Below are 16,954 nucleotides of genomic sequence, written 5' to 3'. Positions count from 1 at the left end.
CACCCTTTGTTGAATAATTCATCTTTTCCCCCTGATTTTTCAATACCACCTTTAACACACACCAAATTCACAAATATATTGCACCCGTATCTGGCCATTTTACTGTTTTATTGAATTACACATTATTTATACAAGTGCCAGTACCAGCCTTTAAATTATTATATAGCTATAATACATTTAATATCCTGTAGGACTAACTATCCTGTGAGTACATTCAAAAAGCAATTTTTATTTGCTTCTTTAGAAATTCCCTAAAATTTACTGTTTATTTTTACATAAGAAAGTTAGAACAGTTTTTGTAGTTCATATAAAAATCCTAGTGTAGTTATTAAGGAGAATTCTAAACACAGATTTATTTGAAGAGACTAAACATCATAATGATATTTATTATAACAAGCATCATAATGATATTTATCTAAGAAGAAAAAATGCTTTTCTATTTGAGTGTTCTTGGATAACTCAATAGTATTCTAAATTTTCATTCACATAGATGCTTTACATTTCTTAAATGTATTGCTAGGTATTCAATCTCTTTGTGGCTGTGGTTAATAGGTGCTTCCCTTCAATTATACTTTTCTATTATGTTTTAGTTTGTTTACAGGAAGACAGTTTTTTCTTAATATACTAACCACTTCACTGAAATTTCTTATTGCTATAAGAGATTTTTCAGGTAAATCACTTAGATTTTTAATCCATACAACCATATTACCTGCCAATATTTTGTCTTCTCTGTTATAACTTTTACATTCATTTATTTTCTCTAATTTTATTGCATTAGCTATATTTCATTCAAGAATGATATCATAATGAAAATTTTCTTTTGTTCCTGAATGTAAAGGAATGGTTTCTAGATGTTCTAGATGCTGCTCTTTTTTAAATACGGAACAAGATTATATTTTCATTATGTTAAGAATATTTTGTTAGTATATTGCACCATATTATCAAGAGTTTCTTATCAAGAATGGAAGATGAATTATATCAAATGCTTCTTTAGCAATAAAGAGATGATCACGTTTTCTCTTTTTATTTATTAATTTGGTGATTTATAGAATTACATATTTTGATATTGAGTTATTCTTACACACAATAGTCCTTAACTCAATAGCAATCTTTACTGGCTCTGGGATTCTAGTCTTTCATTTTTGTTCTATTCTTGAGGGGTTTTGTAAGGATATTGACTAGGGGAAAAACTCCCCAAATTCTATAATGTATTAAAAAACAGTAATGCCCTAATAAGGACCTACTGTAGAGCACAGGGAACTCTACTCAATACTCTGTAATGGCCTATATGGGGAAAGAATCTTTTAAAGAGTGGAGATATATATAGATATATATATAATCTATAACTGATTCACTTTGCTATACAACAGAAATTAATGCAATATTGTAAATCAACTATATTCCAATAAAAGATTTTAAAAATAAAACTGTAAAAACTAGAAGGGGTGAAGAGTACACTTTATTTCTTAAGTTACTATTTTTTCCATATTGAATACATATAAATAAAAGTTATATCCTTTAAGAAAATTAAGATGAACCCTCCAAGTAGCAATGGAGGAGGAATGTCTACGGGAGGAAGAATCATCTCCATGTACTCAGATTCACCTTCCTCTGGAAATTTCCCAACAATCCCCTTTGCCAGCAGTGTTTCACCAGGAAAGATGTTATTTTCTTTTCCAAAGCTCTGCCCAGATGATTATATAAGAATGTTAGGGCTTCTTTTTTCAATTTCCTAATCATGAATGTAATAAAGCAGAATTAGTCAAATAAATTTTTAGTAAGAATTGAAGATTAACAAAAGGAAAATAAAGTTAGTGAGCTACACACACCTGGCTATCCTGGCTTATGGATGCACTTTGTTCTCAGGAGCTATCAGGTTGATTGTCACCTTTGTGGGCCAGCGAAGGGAAAAGAACACCTCAAGGAAGCTCCATGTTTTAATCTGAAATCCTCATTGTTAAATTCCTTCTCCCACTTGTTTCCATGCTATTTCCATCTTGAATGATCTCACGTGCCAAAGGAGAAGCCCCACACTATGAAGGTCATTTGCTCACTAGCCCTCTTCCTCAAAGCAAGGATACCAGGAAGAGCAAAAACATCAAAAAATAAGATGGGAGGGGACATTCAAGAAGTGATTTAAAATATATCTCTTGAAACAATTCTACTTCACTTATGGCTTGGTGTTAGTAAAATGACTGTGCCTATTCCTAGTCAAGGCTATGGTTTTTCCTGTGGTCATGTATGGATATAAGAGTTGGACTGTGAAGAAGGCTGAGCGCCGAAGAATTGATGCTTTTGAACTGTGGTGTTGGAGAAGACTCTTGAGAGTTCCTTGGACTGCAAGGAGATCCAACCAGTCCATTCTGAATGAGATCAGCCCTGGGTGTTCTTTGGAAGGAATGATGCTAAAGCTGAAACTCCAGTACTTTGGCCACCTCATGCAAAGAGTTGACTCATTGGAAAAGACTCTGATGCTGGGAGGGATTGGGGGCAGGAGGAGAAGGGGACGACAGAGGATGAGATGGCTGGGTGGCATCACTGACTCGATGGACGTGAGTCTGAGTGAACTCCGGCAGTTGGTGATGGACAGGGAGGCCTGGCATGCTGCGATTCATGGGGTCGCAAAGAGTCGGACACAACTGAGCGACTGAACTGAACTGATTCCACTTAAATTGACTTATATACTTTCTGGGAATTAAGGAGGAATCATTATTGGAGGAGGAAGAATACAAAATGTTACAAAAGAAAGGCTATGGCGTTCCACCAGTGTTACACTAAAGCTCTTTTTACTACACTCTTGCCCTGTTGCACACATCAATGTGATTCCACAATAGCCAGCAACATCCTAACTGATGCTGCTAGAACTATTGGTGACGACCTACATCACTATCAAGTCCCATGGAGTGACACCTTAAGCTCAGTGTTTCAGTTAGCCTTCCAAGTTCCCCATCGTCATCAAAACACACTCCCTCCATGTTACTCTACCCAAGAAAAATCTCAGTGTGCCAAGGGAAGTATTTTTTTTCCTTTTCAAAAGTGTAGCTATTGAGAATAAAATGCAGTGATGTGAAGTGCCAGTTTTCAAAAGCAAATATCCTGCTATAAAGAACAGTCCAAAAAGAACAGCGGCAAAAGGCAAAATTAGTCTTGCTTCACTTTTCTTGGTTTACATTGATATGAATGAGGAGGAAAGAATGAAGTTATATAAAGAAACAAGGGGTGTGGTAGAGGGAGGTGGGCATATTACACAACTGCGCTAAATTATTCAGCCGTACTTCATAGGTGGCACCTTGTCTTGTCTTGTGCTCATCCTCGGTCATGTTTGACTCTTTGTGACCCCATGGACTGAAGCTCCTCCATCCACGGGGTTTTTCAGGCAAGAATACTGGAGTGAGTTGCCATTTCCCTCACCAGGGGGTCTTCCCAACCTAGGGATTGAACTCAAGTCTTCTTGGTTCATGCACTGCAGGTGGATTCTTTACCCACTGAGCGATCCAGGAAACCCCCAACAGGTGGCATATTTACATTGCAAAGTATGTGCAATATGACGTTTATATTATTTTAGCTCAGGTGATATAACAAAACACCATAGACTGTGTGGCTTAAACAACAGACATTCATAATGGTTCTAGAGGCTGGAAAGTCCAAGATCAAGGTGCCAGTAGAGTTCGTGTCTGATAGGTGCCAGTAGAGTTCGTGTCTGATGAGGCCCCTCTTCCTAGTTTGCAGATGGCTGCCTTCTTGCTGTTTCCTCACATGACAGATAGAATTCATGTCACTTCCTCTTTTTATAAGGGCACATATCCTACCATGAGGGCCCCACCTTCATGACCTAATGTAACTCTAATCATTTCCCAAGGGCACCACCTCCAAATACTACTGTACTGGGAATTTATGGATTTAACTTATGAATGAAGATAGGGTAAACACAACCATTCATTCAGTCCATAGCATATATGAAATATCTATAGTCACATAATTCTACATATGAGGAAATGAAATGAATAAACTATGAAATCATACCAGTGGCAAGTCCTTGGCCTCACAAACTATCCAATAAAAGATCCTCAACTTTTGGCATACATACAGAACTCAACAAAAAACTGATTTCCTCTGAGTGCAGGAGCTAAGATCTGAAAAATACTCATCAGCTAACATGAACCACTATAAGTGAGTTACCTACAAATAAATCAAACCTAGTAAATCACACCTAACAATCATCACAAGTGTTTAAGCTAAAACTGCCTCTATTCTTCATAGCTCAAACATCGCTTACATGAATATTAGTTGATTTCTTCCAGTTAATCTCTATAGTGTAGCTGCTGCTGCTGCTGCTGCTAAGTCGCTTCAGTCATGTCCGGCTCTGTGCGACCCCATAGACGGCAGCCCACCAGGCTCCCCCATCCCTGGGATCCTCCAGGCAAGAACGCTGGAGTGGGTTACCATTTCCTTCTCCAATGCATGAAAGCAAAAAGTGAAAGTGAAGTCGCTCAGTCGTGTCCGACTCCTAGCGACCCCATGGACTGGAGCCCACCAGGCCCCTCCGTCCATGGGATTTTCCAGGCAAGAGTACCAGGGTGGGGTGCCATTGCCTTCTCCGATAGTGTAGCTACATTAGTTAGAAGAACATTTTGCAAGCTGATCTAGCTGCAATCTATTAGAATAACATGTTTCTCAGAAAACGAGTTCTAAATCCCAAACAACTAATTTTAAAGAAAATCTTTATAATACAGACTCAATATAAATTAAGGGCCCTGAATTTTAGAACCTTTGGGTTCCTGGAAGTGCACCACCTGAGCAAGCCTAGGACATGCGTGAGAATCTGCTGGAGAGAAAGTAAAGCACACCTTAGTTCCAAGTGACTCAAAGAGAACTGACGTCTCTCTCAATGTCTTCCAGCCAAAAATTTTTTAACCAATTTTAAGGGGCAAGAGACAATTCCTAAGTCTTATATGATACATCAGAAAATAATTTTTAATGAAAAAGAACAGATGGTAAAAACAAAATTATCTGGGAGCTTGTCATATGTGTAAGTACAAAGATAACAACATGCTTTGAACAATATATTTGTGCATGAGCATTGTCAAATCTGTGGGATAAGAAGAGGGTATTTTCTCACTTTGACTCGACAAATGAGTTCAGAGACATTAAGTGAGTTTCCCAAACAGTCATAGCGCTGTGGTGATCTCAGATTAACAAGACTGAAACGTGTATCCTAAGTCCAATATTCTGAGTTAACTACTGCAGCAATGATCACAGTGAAGAGAAGGGACTGAGCACTAAGACAATTACAGACAATGCCAGGTATTTTTGGAAGTGAATGTGAAATTTTATTTTACTGAAATTAGGCAAGAAAATCAGTACAGAGAAGGACAAGTGAGAAAGAAGTGTGATAATCTGGTAATCTAAAAAGAAGTACAAAGGAAATGATGGGACTCTAGCAAAGTTCAAACACGGATGACAAAAGAGGGAGATCTTTAGGCCATCATATGTAACTGCTTGTCTGTTTTAAGTGAATGCTTAACTTCAACTCAACTCAACTTTATATTTTACTTCCATTACTTTTCTGCATAACCCCAAAAAGAAGCAAACATTCTGAAAATACCAAAAGTAAAAGATAATTGCCAGTAGTTGCAATCCAGTAACAGAGGACTGAATGAACCACTCCACCATAAATAGCTAGAAGAGTGGACAAAATATTGAAACCACTGTTTTCAGAATTGGGAAATAGGCAGTAAAGAGCTATAATCCTTGAAATCAGATTAGAGAGGAAAAAAATAGATAAGCCAGACAAGCATCTCAGCTTTCTGCCTGAAAGCACTTTCTAAATTATTAACCCACAGAGGAGAAATGGAAACAGTTTTCCAAGAGAAACAGACCCAGAAATACTGAGATGATAAAATTATTAGAGAAAAACTACAAAGGAAAATACAGTGACTCTGCTTGAAGAAAGGACAAATGAATGTTTCCAAAATGAAAGAAAGAAAAAGGGCAGAAAAAAAAGGGACAACCACAGAAATCTCTTGGGCAAAATTAAGACCTATTGTAAGTGTAAGAGGAGTTTCAGGAAAAGGAAGCCAGAAAAATATTTGAAGACATATCTGACAAAATTTTTTCAGACCTAATGAAAATATAAACCTATAGACCCAGGAATCTCAACAAACTTAAAGCAGGATAAACACAAAGAAAACCACATGAAATCACATCATAAATTACCTATAGCTAGTGATAATGAGAAAATTCATAATATTTAATCAGGCATTTTTAATAGCTGATTAAAAAATCAATAAACAGAACTCTACTAAAATAGAAAAATCTGTCCAACTGATAATCAGACACAATTTTGTTAATATAACTGGAAGTAGTTTGGTCTGTAAAATTTTCATCTTATGTTGCCTTGATGTAGATTACTAGAACATGAATGCATAAAAATAAAGATTCTGGCTTTACCTTTCAAGACTTCATGGATTTCAACCAACCAAAAACTTCAGAGGTATCTTGTTTTTATATAAGTTTAAGACTTTAGGTTTAAATTTGTCTTTTAAGAAATGAATCAGATTTTATTAAAAGAGATAAGTGCATTTTAAAGATAAACATAGTCCCAAGTAAACTAATTTGAGAATAAAACTCAAGAAGAGCATGTAAACAAACAGAAAAATCATTGAAAAGTAAGTAATTAAAAAAATATATATTCCTGAGTCTGTCATTGTTTCTAACAAAGAATTTTCCTTCAACAATGTCTAAGGAGATCTCACAGCAGCCTAAATTGCCCTCAAAATGAGAAGGGAAATTATTACATTTTCACTGTTCTGAAATGTTTTCAAAATAGGATATATATTTTCTGCTTAAATTTTTTTTGTTATTCTAAGTATCAAGACATAATAATGTGATATGACCCATATAACTTTAACAAAGATACATAACTTGAGGAAAAATATTTAGAATTTATCTGGTATGAGGGGGAAACACTTTGCATCAAATAACAGATATTTAAAAGTGGAATTAGTGTACTTAGTCATTATTCCTCATAGTATCAGATGTATAAAAATAAAGATGTGCCTCAAACTATCAAATTTGTCTATGGATATTATAGAAAATATGACAGTTTTGAAGAAAGGAAAAATTACAAAGTTATGAATCTCCAAGGAGAGGCAGTATGAGAACTTTAATTTATAATCAGAATAAATTGATAATTTATCAACCTGTGCCCAAATTGAGGATACTATCTTCACAAATCTATATCTATAAAACTCTTATTGAATGAATTATCTGTTTAAAATATAATTGAGGATGATTATGGAGTGGTGTGAGTGAACAAAGCATAGTTTTTCAATCTCACAAAATTTACAAGAAATTATAAGAATAAGTAGTAAAATAACATCTCCTAAAGCCAATGATAAGAAAGCCTTCCTCAGTGATCAGTGCAAAGAAACAGAGGAAAACAACAGAATGGAAAGACTAGAGATCTCTTCAAGAAAATTAGAGATACCAAGGGAACATTTCATGCAAAGATGGGCTCGATAAAGGACAGAAATGGTATGGACCTAACAGAAGTAGAAAATATTAAGAAGAGGTGGCAAGAATACACAGAAGAACTGTACAAAAAAGATCTTAATGACCAAGATAATCACGCTGGTGTGATCACTCACCTAAAGCCAGACATCCTGGAATGTGAAGTCAAGTGGGCCTTAGGAAGCATCACTACAAACAAAGCTAGTGGAGGGGATGGAATTCCAGTTGAGCTATTTCAAATCCTAAAAGATGATGCTGTGAAACTGTTGCACTCAATATGCCAGCAAATTTGGAAAACTCAGCAGTGGCCACAGGACTGGAAAAAGGTCAGTTTTCATTCCAATCCCAAAGAAAGGCAATGCCAAAGAATGTTCAAACTACCACACAATTGCACTCATCTCACATGCTAGTAAAGTAATGCTCAAAATTCTCCAATTCAGGCTTTAGCAATACGTGAACCATGAACTTCCAGATGTTCAAGCTGGTTTTAGAAAAGGAAGAAGAACCAGAGATCAAATTGCCAACATCCGCTGGATCATGGAAAAAGCAAGAGAGTTCCAGAAAAACATCTATTTCTGCTTTATTGACTATGCCAAAGCCTTTGACTCTGTGGATCACAATAAACTGTGGAAAATTCTGAAAGAGATGGGAATACCAGACCACCTGACCTGCCTCTTGAGAAATCTGTATGAAGGTCAGGAAGCAACAGTTAGAACTGGACATGGAACAACAGATCGGTTCCAAATAGGAAATGGAGTACGTCAAGGCTGTATATTGTCACCCTGCTTATTTAACTTATATGCAGAGTATATCATGAGAAACGCTGGACTGGAAGAAACACAAGCTGGAATCAAGATTGCCGGGAGAAATATCAATAACCTCAGATATGCAGATGACACCACCCTTATAGCAGAAAGTGAAGAGGAACTAAAAAGCCTCTTGATGAAAGTGAAAGAGGAGAGTGAAAAAGTTGGCTTAAAGCTCAACATTCAGAAAACGAAGATCATGGCATCTGGTCCCATCACTTCATGGCAAATAGATGGGGAAACAGTGGAAACAGTGGCTGACTTTATTTTCTGGGCTCCAAAATCACTGCAGATGGTGATTGCAGCCATGAAATTAAAAGAAGCTTACTCCTTGGAAGGAAAGTTATGACCAACCTAGACAGCATATTAAAAAGCAGAGACATTAATTTGCCAACAAAGGTCCATCTAGTCAAGGCTATGGTTTTTCCTGTGGTCATGTATGGATGTGAGAGTTGGACTATAAAGAAAGCTGAGCACAGAAGAATTGATGCTTTTGAACTGTGGTGTTGTAGAAAACTCTTGAGAGTCCCTCGGACTGCAACGAGATCCAACCAGTCCATCCTAAAGGAGGTCAGTCCAGGGTGTTCATTGGAAGGACTGATGTTGAAGCTGAAACTCCAATACTTTGGCCACCTGATCCAAAGAGCTGACTCATTTGAAAAGACCTTGATGCTGGGAAAGATTGAGGGCAGGAGGAGAAGAGGATGAAAGAGGATGAGATGGTTGGATGGCATCACCAACTCGATGGATATGGGTTTGGGTGGACTCCAGGAGTTGGTGATGGACAGGGAGGCCTGGTGTGCTGCAGTTCATGGGGTCACAAAGAGTCGGACATGAATGAGTGACTAAACTGAACTGAACTGAGAGCCAATGAAAACATACCAAAAAAACATGTTCATAAAACAGATAAACTTTAGTTCACCTGTGTGATTAAAGAGATGGGGGCTTTGGGATTGACAGCCATACCAGAATCATATGGATTGAGAAAGAAGGCTTCCTAAAAGGAAGGGATATTGGCACACAGCTTAAAATGTTTTTAAAGGACGGTTATCTGCTACATGAAATAGAGTGCTGGTGAAAGATAAACAACCAGCTCTCTATGGAGAAAAGGAAGTTCCTGTTTTGTAGTATTTGCCAATTTCCATAGTGTAAATACTTCCACTGTAGCCAATTTTAAGCCACCAGTATGACATCATTGAAGGTCGAACTGGGAAGAGTGAGCTCTCATGAGCTCCAGCATACTGAAAATACACATCAACAAAATGATGACTTAAAGTCTTTCACAGAAAGGAAATAAAATGGTAATTCATCTCCTGTAAGTTAGGAAGTAAACTCCAAAAATAAAAATAAAAAAGACCCAACCCCTAAGCCAAATGTTTTTCATTTCCTAGCCCTATGAATCAGTTCTTGAATGTGCCTGAAACATACTCCTGGAATGGTCAAGGAACAGCAACAAAACACTCTTCTTCTAGGATCTAATAAGTAAAGCATGTGCACCACCTATACATTAGCTTAGACAATGTGGATTCTTGGTACAGTTTTCCAAACGTCTGATCCATCTCAATGTTAATGTTTCTCATTCAACCTTTACATACTTGTGGGAAATGGGGTGGGGGTCCAGAGTGAAAGACAGGGAAGATTTGGGGAAGTAATAAGGATTCTTCCTATACCCCCTGATTAAGAAAAATAACAAGTATATCAAATCCCCACTCTGCCCTACCTTGGCCTGGGTCCTGGGGTTCAGTGATGAATAAATCCTAGTCCCCATCCTTAGGAGCTCAGAGTCCAGTTGGGGAGACATACAAGTAAGAAGGGCTTCCCTTGTGGCTCAGCTGGTAAAGAATCCACCTGCAATGTGAGAGACTTGGGTTCAGTCCCTGGGTTGGGAAGATCCACTGGAGAAGGGAAAGGCTACCCACTCCAGTATTCTGGCCTGGAGAATTCCATGGACTGTATAGTCCATGGGGTCTCAAAGAGTCGGACACAACTGAGCGACTTTCACTTTCACAAGAAACAACTGTTGTCTACTGTGCTAACTGATGAGAACAGGAATTCTAGATAAGGAGTGATAACTTTGTATGTAAATGTGTGTAAATAAATACACATTTCAAAATATAAAAAAGAAAAATGATAAGCAACCAAACACTGAAAAGATATTAAATATTTAAAAATAGGAATAGTAGTGTTTCCATACAGCTAATATTTTTTTTACCTTGGTCTGTTTTTTATCTAAATATGTAAGTTTTTAAATCTTTTAAAAGCTTTACTTTTGTGTTTTGCTTCTTATTCTTCATTATCTCAACTGAAATAAACAATGCCTTGCTAAAGAAAAAAAATTATGAGTATGTTAATTCCCAGCTCTCTAATTCTTTGTTGAGAGAAAAGGAGCAGCTGGTCTTGCTCCTGGGAAATTAACAGGAAATATTCATGGACAAAATTCCTAAAGCAATTATTGCTGGCTTTCCTGGCAGTCCAGTGGTGGAAATCAATAGCCGTCTTTATGGAATACATCTTCATGCATCAAGGGAGTCAAGGAGTGAATAGTGGCTTAGATGTTTAGCTCTTTGCTGATCTCCATCTTTGACAGCTGACAGCATTGAAATGGATAACACTTAGCCCAAAAGGAAAACACTATTAAATATTCCATTTACCAACAAACAGCTGTCCTTTGAAATCAACAAATCAAAGTGTCCTTATTGATAATTTTGGTGAGAACAAATTGAGAGACTGGCAATTCTTTCATTTATTTATTTAACAAATGTTTATTAACTTTCTCATACTAGGCTCTGGACCAGCATCTAGGGATGTGTCATAAGATGAGGCAAAACATCTACCATTCCAAGCACCCATGTTAGTGGTGGAGACAAAGAGCTAAACCAAAATGCATTATACATAAGAGATTAACGAGGGTTTTGATAAGGGAAATATGGAAACCCTGGAGTAGTACTGGAGTGTGTTAAAGGGACTGGAGGCACCTACCATGACCCGAAGTGACAAGAAGGGCTTCCTGGAAAAGTAACATCTAAGACAAATCCTGAGGATGAGTAGGAGGAAGTACTCAGGCAAGTGAGGGCAGGAAGAGGGAGGCAAAAAATCTTCAAGATAGAGAGAATGACATATGCAAGGGCCCAGGGACAAGAGCAAATAAGGTGCTTTGGAGAAAGAAATAAGAACACCAACTCTTTGTATGTCTAAAAAGTATAGATACTGTAAAGTTTTTACTGGCAAAACCTTATTAGATAAAAATAATATAATTGCATTAAATATGCATTTAAAAACAATGAATAAAACCTATCTAAACACAGGTAATACTTTGTTAAATGAAAAAGTGAAAGTGTTGGTTGTATCTGACTGGGAAGTATTGTGTTCAACTCTTTGTGACCCCATGGACTGTAACCCTCCAGGCTCAGCTGTCCAAAGAATTTCCCAGGCAAGAATACTGGAGTGGGTTGCCTTTTCCTTCTCCAGATTCAATCTCCAATCCAGAGATTGAACCTGGGTCTTCTGCATTGCTGGCAGATTCTTTACCATCTGAGTCACCAGGGAAGCCCAAAACAAGTTACGAGAGCTACAAAATCATGGCTTGCTAAAACACATCAGAGAACTAAGAAATCAAAGAAACTCAAGTGAAGCAGACTCCAAAAAGTGAGTAGAAATCCAATGGTTATCAAATGAATGAATCAATAAGTAAAATGTGGTATATTCATTAAATGGAAGATTATTTGTCATTAAAAGAATGAAGTACTAACACATGCTGTAACATACATGAACCTTGAAAATATGCTAAAGCCAATTATAAAGATCACATACTATAAAATTTTCATCTATAATAAATACTCATAATAGGTAAATCCACAAAGATGGAAAGTAGATTATTGATTTCCAGGGCTGCAGGTGGATGAAGAGGGAGAATGGGGGACTAGGAGCTGATGGCTAAAGGGTATGGAGTTTCCTTTAAGGTGATGAAAATGTTCTAAAACTGATTATGGAGATAGTTGCACAACTCTCAATACACTAAAAGTCACAGAACAGTATATTTTAAATGGGTGAATTACATGGTAGTTGAATTATATTTCAATAAAGCTTTTTAAAAAGTAAGTTCTATTTCTATACACTAGAAAGGAACATTTGAAAAATGCATTTTAAAAAAACAATACCACCTAGTAGGAGGCCAAGTGATTATGGGAATATGGAACACATAGAATATTCTTACATTGATAGTGGGATTTATATTGGTAAAATCAATTTTGAATTCTATTTGGCAGTATCTCCTTAAACTTAATAAATGCCTAGGCTATGAGCCAACAATTTCACTACTATGTATACATCCACGGGAGATGAGTGCCTATGTCCACAAGTTATGGTCAAGATTGTTCACAACCACTTTAATAATAGCAAGAAGTGAGGATAACCGTTCTGTCCATCAAGAGTAAAAAGAATAAATAATCTGTGACTTATTCTTACCTTGAACACTACTTAGCAATTTAAAAGAATGAACTACCTCAAAATGTGCTTGCTAAGTTGCTCAGATGTGTCCAGCTCTTTGTGACCCTATGGACTATAGCCTTCCTCAGCAATCAGTGCAAAGAAATAGAGGAAAACAACAGAATGGGAAAGACTAGAGATCTCTTCAAGAAAATTAGGGATACCAAGGGAACATTTCATGCAAAGATGGGCACAATAAAGGACAGAAATGGTATGGACCTAACAGAAGCAGATGATATTAAGAAGAAGTGGCAAGAAAACACAGAAGAACTATACAAAAAAGACCTTCATGACCCAGATAACCACAATAGTGTGCTCACCCACCTAGAGCCAGACATCCTAGAATGCAAAGTCAAGTGGGCCTTAGGAAGCATCACTACAAACAAAGCTAGTGGAGGTGATGGAATTCCAGTTGAGCTATTTCAAATCCTAAAAGATGATGCTGTGAAACTGTTGCACTCAGTATGCCAGCAAATTTGGAAAACTCAGCAGTGGCCACAGGACTGGAAAAGGTCAGTTTTCATTCCAATCCCAAAGAAAGGCAATGCCAAAGAATGTTCAAACTATCACATAATTGCACTCATCTCACACACTAGCAAAGTAATGCTTAAAATTCTCCAAGATAGGCTTCAACAGAATGTGAATCAAGAACTTCCAGATGTTCAAGTTGGATTTAGAAAAGACAGAGGAATCAGAGATCAAATTGCCAACATCCGTTGGATCATCAAAAAAGCACGAGAGTTCCAGAAAAACATCTATTTTCTGCTTTTTTGACTACACCAAAGCCTTTGACTCTGTGGATCATACCCAACTGTGGAAAATTCTTCAAGAGATGGGAATACCAGACCACCTGACCTACCTCCTGAGAAATCTGTATTCAGATCAAGAAACAGCAGTTAGAACTGGACATGGAACAATGGACTAGCTCCAAATTGGGAAAGGAGTATGTCAAAGCTGTATATTGTGACCCTGCTTACTTAACTTAAATGCAGAGTACATCATGCAAAATGCCGGGCTGGATGAAGTACAAGCTGGAATCAAGATTTCCAGAAGAATTATCAATAACCTCAGAAATGCAGATGACACTACCCTTATGGCAGAAAACAAAGAACTAAAGAGCCTCTTGATGAAAGTGAAAGAAGAGAGTTAAAAAGTTGGCTTAAAACTCAATATTCAAATATTGTAATTAGCCTCCAATTAAAATAAATAAATTTATATTAAAAAAAAAACAACATTCAGAAAACTAAGATCATGGCATCCGGTCCCATCACTTCATGGCAAATAGATGGGGAAACAATGGAAACAGTGAGAAACTTTATTTTTGGAGGGCTCCAAAATCACTGCAGATGGTGACTGCAGCCATGAAATTAAAAGAGGTTTGCTCCTTGGAAGAAAAGCTATGACCAACCTAGACAGCATATTAAAAAGCAGAGACATTATTTTGCCGATAAAGGTCCAACCAGTCAAAGCTATGGTTTTTCCAGTAGTCATGTATGGATGTGAGAGTTGGACTATAAACAAAACTGAGTGCCAATGAATTGATGCTTTTGAACCATGGTGTTAAGAGAAGACTCTTGAGAGTCTCTTGGACTGCATGGAGATCAAAGCAGTCAATCATAAAGGACATCAGTCCTGAATATTCATTAGAAGGACTGATGCTGAAGCTGAAGCTCCAATACTTTGGCCACCTGATGCAAAGAACTGACTCCTTGGAAAAGACCCTGATGCTGGGAATGACTGAAGGTGGGAGGAGAAGGAGACGACAGAGGATGAGAGTTGGATGGCATCACCAACTCAATGGACATGAGTTTGCGCAAGCTCCAGGGGTTGGTGAAGGACAGGGAAGCCTGCATGTTGCAGTCCATGGGGTCGCAAAGAGTCAGACACAACTAAGCAACTGAATTGAACAGGACTGTAGCCCACCAGGCTACTCCATCCATGGGATTCTCTATGCATGAATATTGAAGTGGTTTGCCCACTCCAGGGGATTCCGCCTCCAGGGGATCTTCCTGACCCAGGAACTGAACCTGTGTCTCTTATGTCTCCTGCACTGGCAGGCACATTCTTTACCACTAGCGCAACCTGGGAAGCCCACTTCAAAATGTAGTACATGGTAAAACTTATTGGACATAATGTTGAGTGAATAAAACTAAATAGAAATGGACACAGCCATATGATTCCATTTATAGGCCACTCAATACAAGGCTACATTTACTCTGTGGTGAGAAAAGTGAGAAGAGGGGGCATGTGTGAACAAGAGAAAAAGTAAGACAGAGGTTCAATCCCTGGGTCAGGGAGATCCCCTGGAGGAGGGCATGGCAACCCACTCCAGTATTCTTGCCTGGAGAATCCCATGGACTGAGGAGCCTGGGGGCTACAGTCCATGGGGTCACAAAAGAGTCCGATGTTACTAAACAAACAACAAAAATAAATATATGAATGACAATGTCATTCTGGAATAAAACTATTCCAACAATAGTTATTATCAAATATTGTAGTTGGCAGTATTTACTGGTCTAATGCTTTCAAGCATAGAGAAACTACATTGGTTTATCTTTACATGTACAAACAAACAAAAAAACTCTATTAAAAAGCAAAGGAAGAGATAAGTGAAATTATACCACAGAGTTTGCCTATTCCGAAGGCTTAGATGTTTCCATATATCGCAATTTAAAATAATTTCTAAATGTTAAATGAATGTTTGCTTATTTAAGGCAAATGTACATCCTTTTATAGGGTGCAAGAGAAAAACAAATCTGGAGGTGTCTCCTTTTAACAAAGCTTTTCTTTCCCAGTTATTTCCAGATCCTAAAGGAGAGGAGGAATGTGACAAGCTGCAAAATGCAGGTGCAAGTAATTGACTAGGCAAGTGCTTTATTGTCATAGAAGCAAAGCACATCAAATTAATGAGGCCCATAGAGACCCAGAAAGCTGGGGCCAATCAGAAGCCTGCCTTGGCATGCTTCAGCGTGTGTTTTGGGCGACATGGCAGCCCTTGTGTTTGTATCCCAGACAATCTACAATTTCGAGGAAAGAGAAATCATCTTCATATTCTTATTGTGTACAAAGATAGGTTTTCATAGAGCACATATTTAAAGCCCAAAAGTCACTATTTTAACTCCATGCCAATTGTATTGGAAAAAAAATGATTCAATGAAACTTGTTTAGCTTTTCCTTGATGAAATTTGTTTCAAGTGTATTGTTTAAAATGTTTAAAAAAAAAGCACCTAAGAGTCAAAAAAAAATGATTTCCTGATCTTGCCATTAGCCACTTTTCTGTTTGGGCAAGTCATGTTACCTCTCTGAGCCTCTGTTTTCTTGTTGTTGTTGTTTAGTTGCTCAGTCATGTCAACTCTTTGCAACCCCATTGACTGTAGCCTGCCAGGCTCCTCTGTCCATGAGAATTCCTAGGCAAGAATACTGGAGTGGGTAACCATTCCCTTCTCCACGGGATCTTCCTGACCCAGAAATCAAATCTGGGTCTCCTGCATTGCAGGCAGATTCTTTACCAATGGAGCTATCAGAGAAGCTCAAAACTGGGTATTAGCCACAGTCAGACAGTGGCACCTATACTTGCCTCTTCCCCACCCACACACAAAAACAGAGTCGTGTCTCCATAGGATCTAGGTAGGGCAGCAAGTGAAGAGTGAGTTCTCCATTCCTCAACCAGTTCCTGCTCCATAGGATAGAGGTTCTGCCCATGAGAGGTGACAAAAAGCCTCAACAAAAAGACTGGCAACAGCCTGTCTATGTTGAGGAAATTAATTGAATCAGAATGTGGAACAATCAACAACCCATGGTTTATCAAAAACAATATAGCAATCAGCTAGCAATTACTGGAAGCTACAGGAGACTATGATGTGAATAGAGGAAGTCAAAGACAACTTAGCTAAACCTGATCACCCCCAGATAATCAAAATTGTGCCCTCTCAGGAGATATCAGCAGTTGCACATTTCAGGGGACATAGATCTCACTGAACTAGTTCAACCAAAGCAGTAAACAAATAAAGTGAACAATAGCAAGTCTGTTGGCTCCAAGGGTCAGTATCCAGAGTTGCCACAATGTATGTAGGGAATATATGAGCTATTCAAAGAAACAGAAACCCATACACAAGGCAGAGAGGGGGGAATAGAAATAGTACTTGAGGGGA

Source organism: Bubalus kerabau, chromosome 21, assembly GCF_029407905.1.
Source record: "Bubalus kerabau isolate K-KA32 ecotype Philippines breed swamp buffalo chromosome 21, PCC_UOA_SB_1v2, whole genome shotgun sequence".
NCBI classification, from domain to species: Eukaryota; Metazoa; Chordata; class Mammalia; order Artiodactyla; family Bovidae; genus Bubalus; species Bubalus kerabau.
This window is presented reverse-complemented; position numbering follows the sequence as displayed.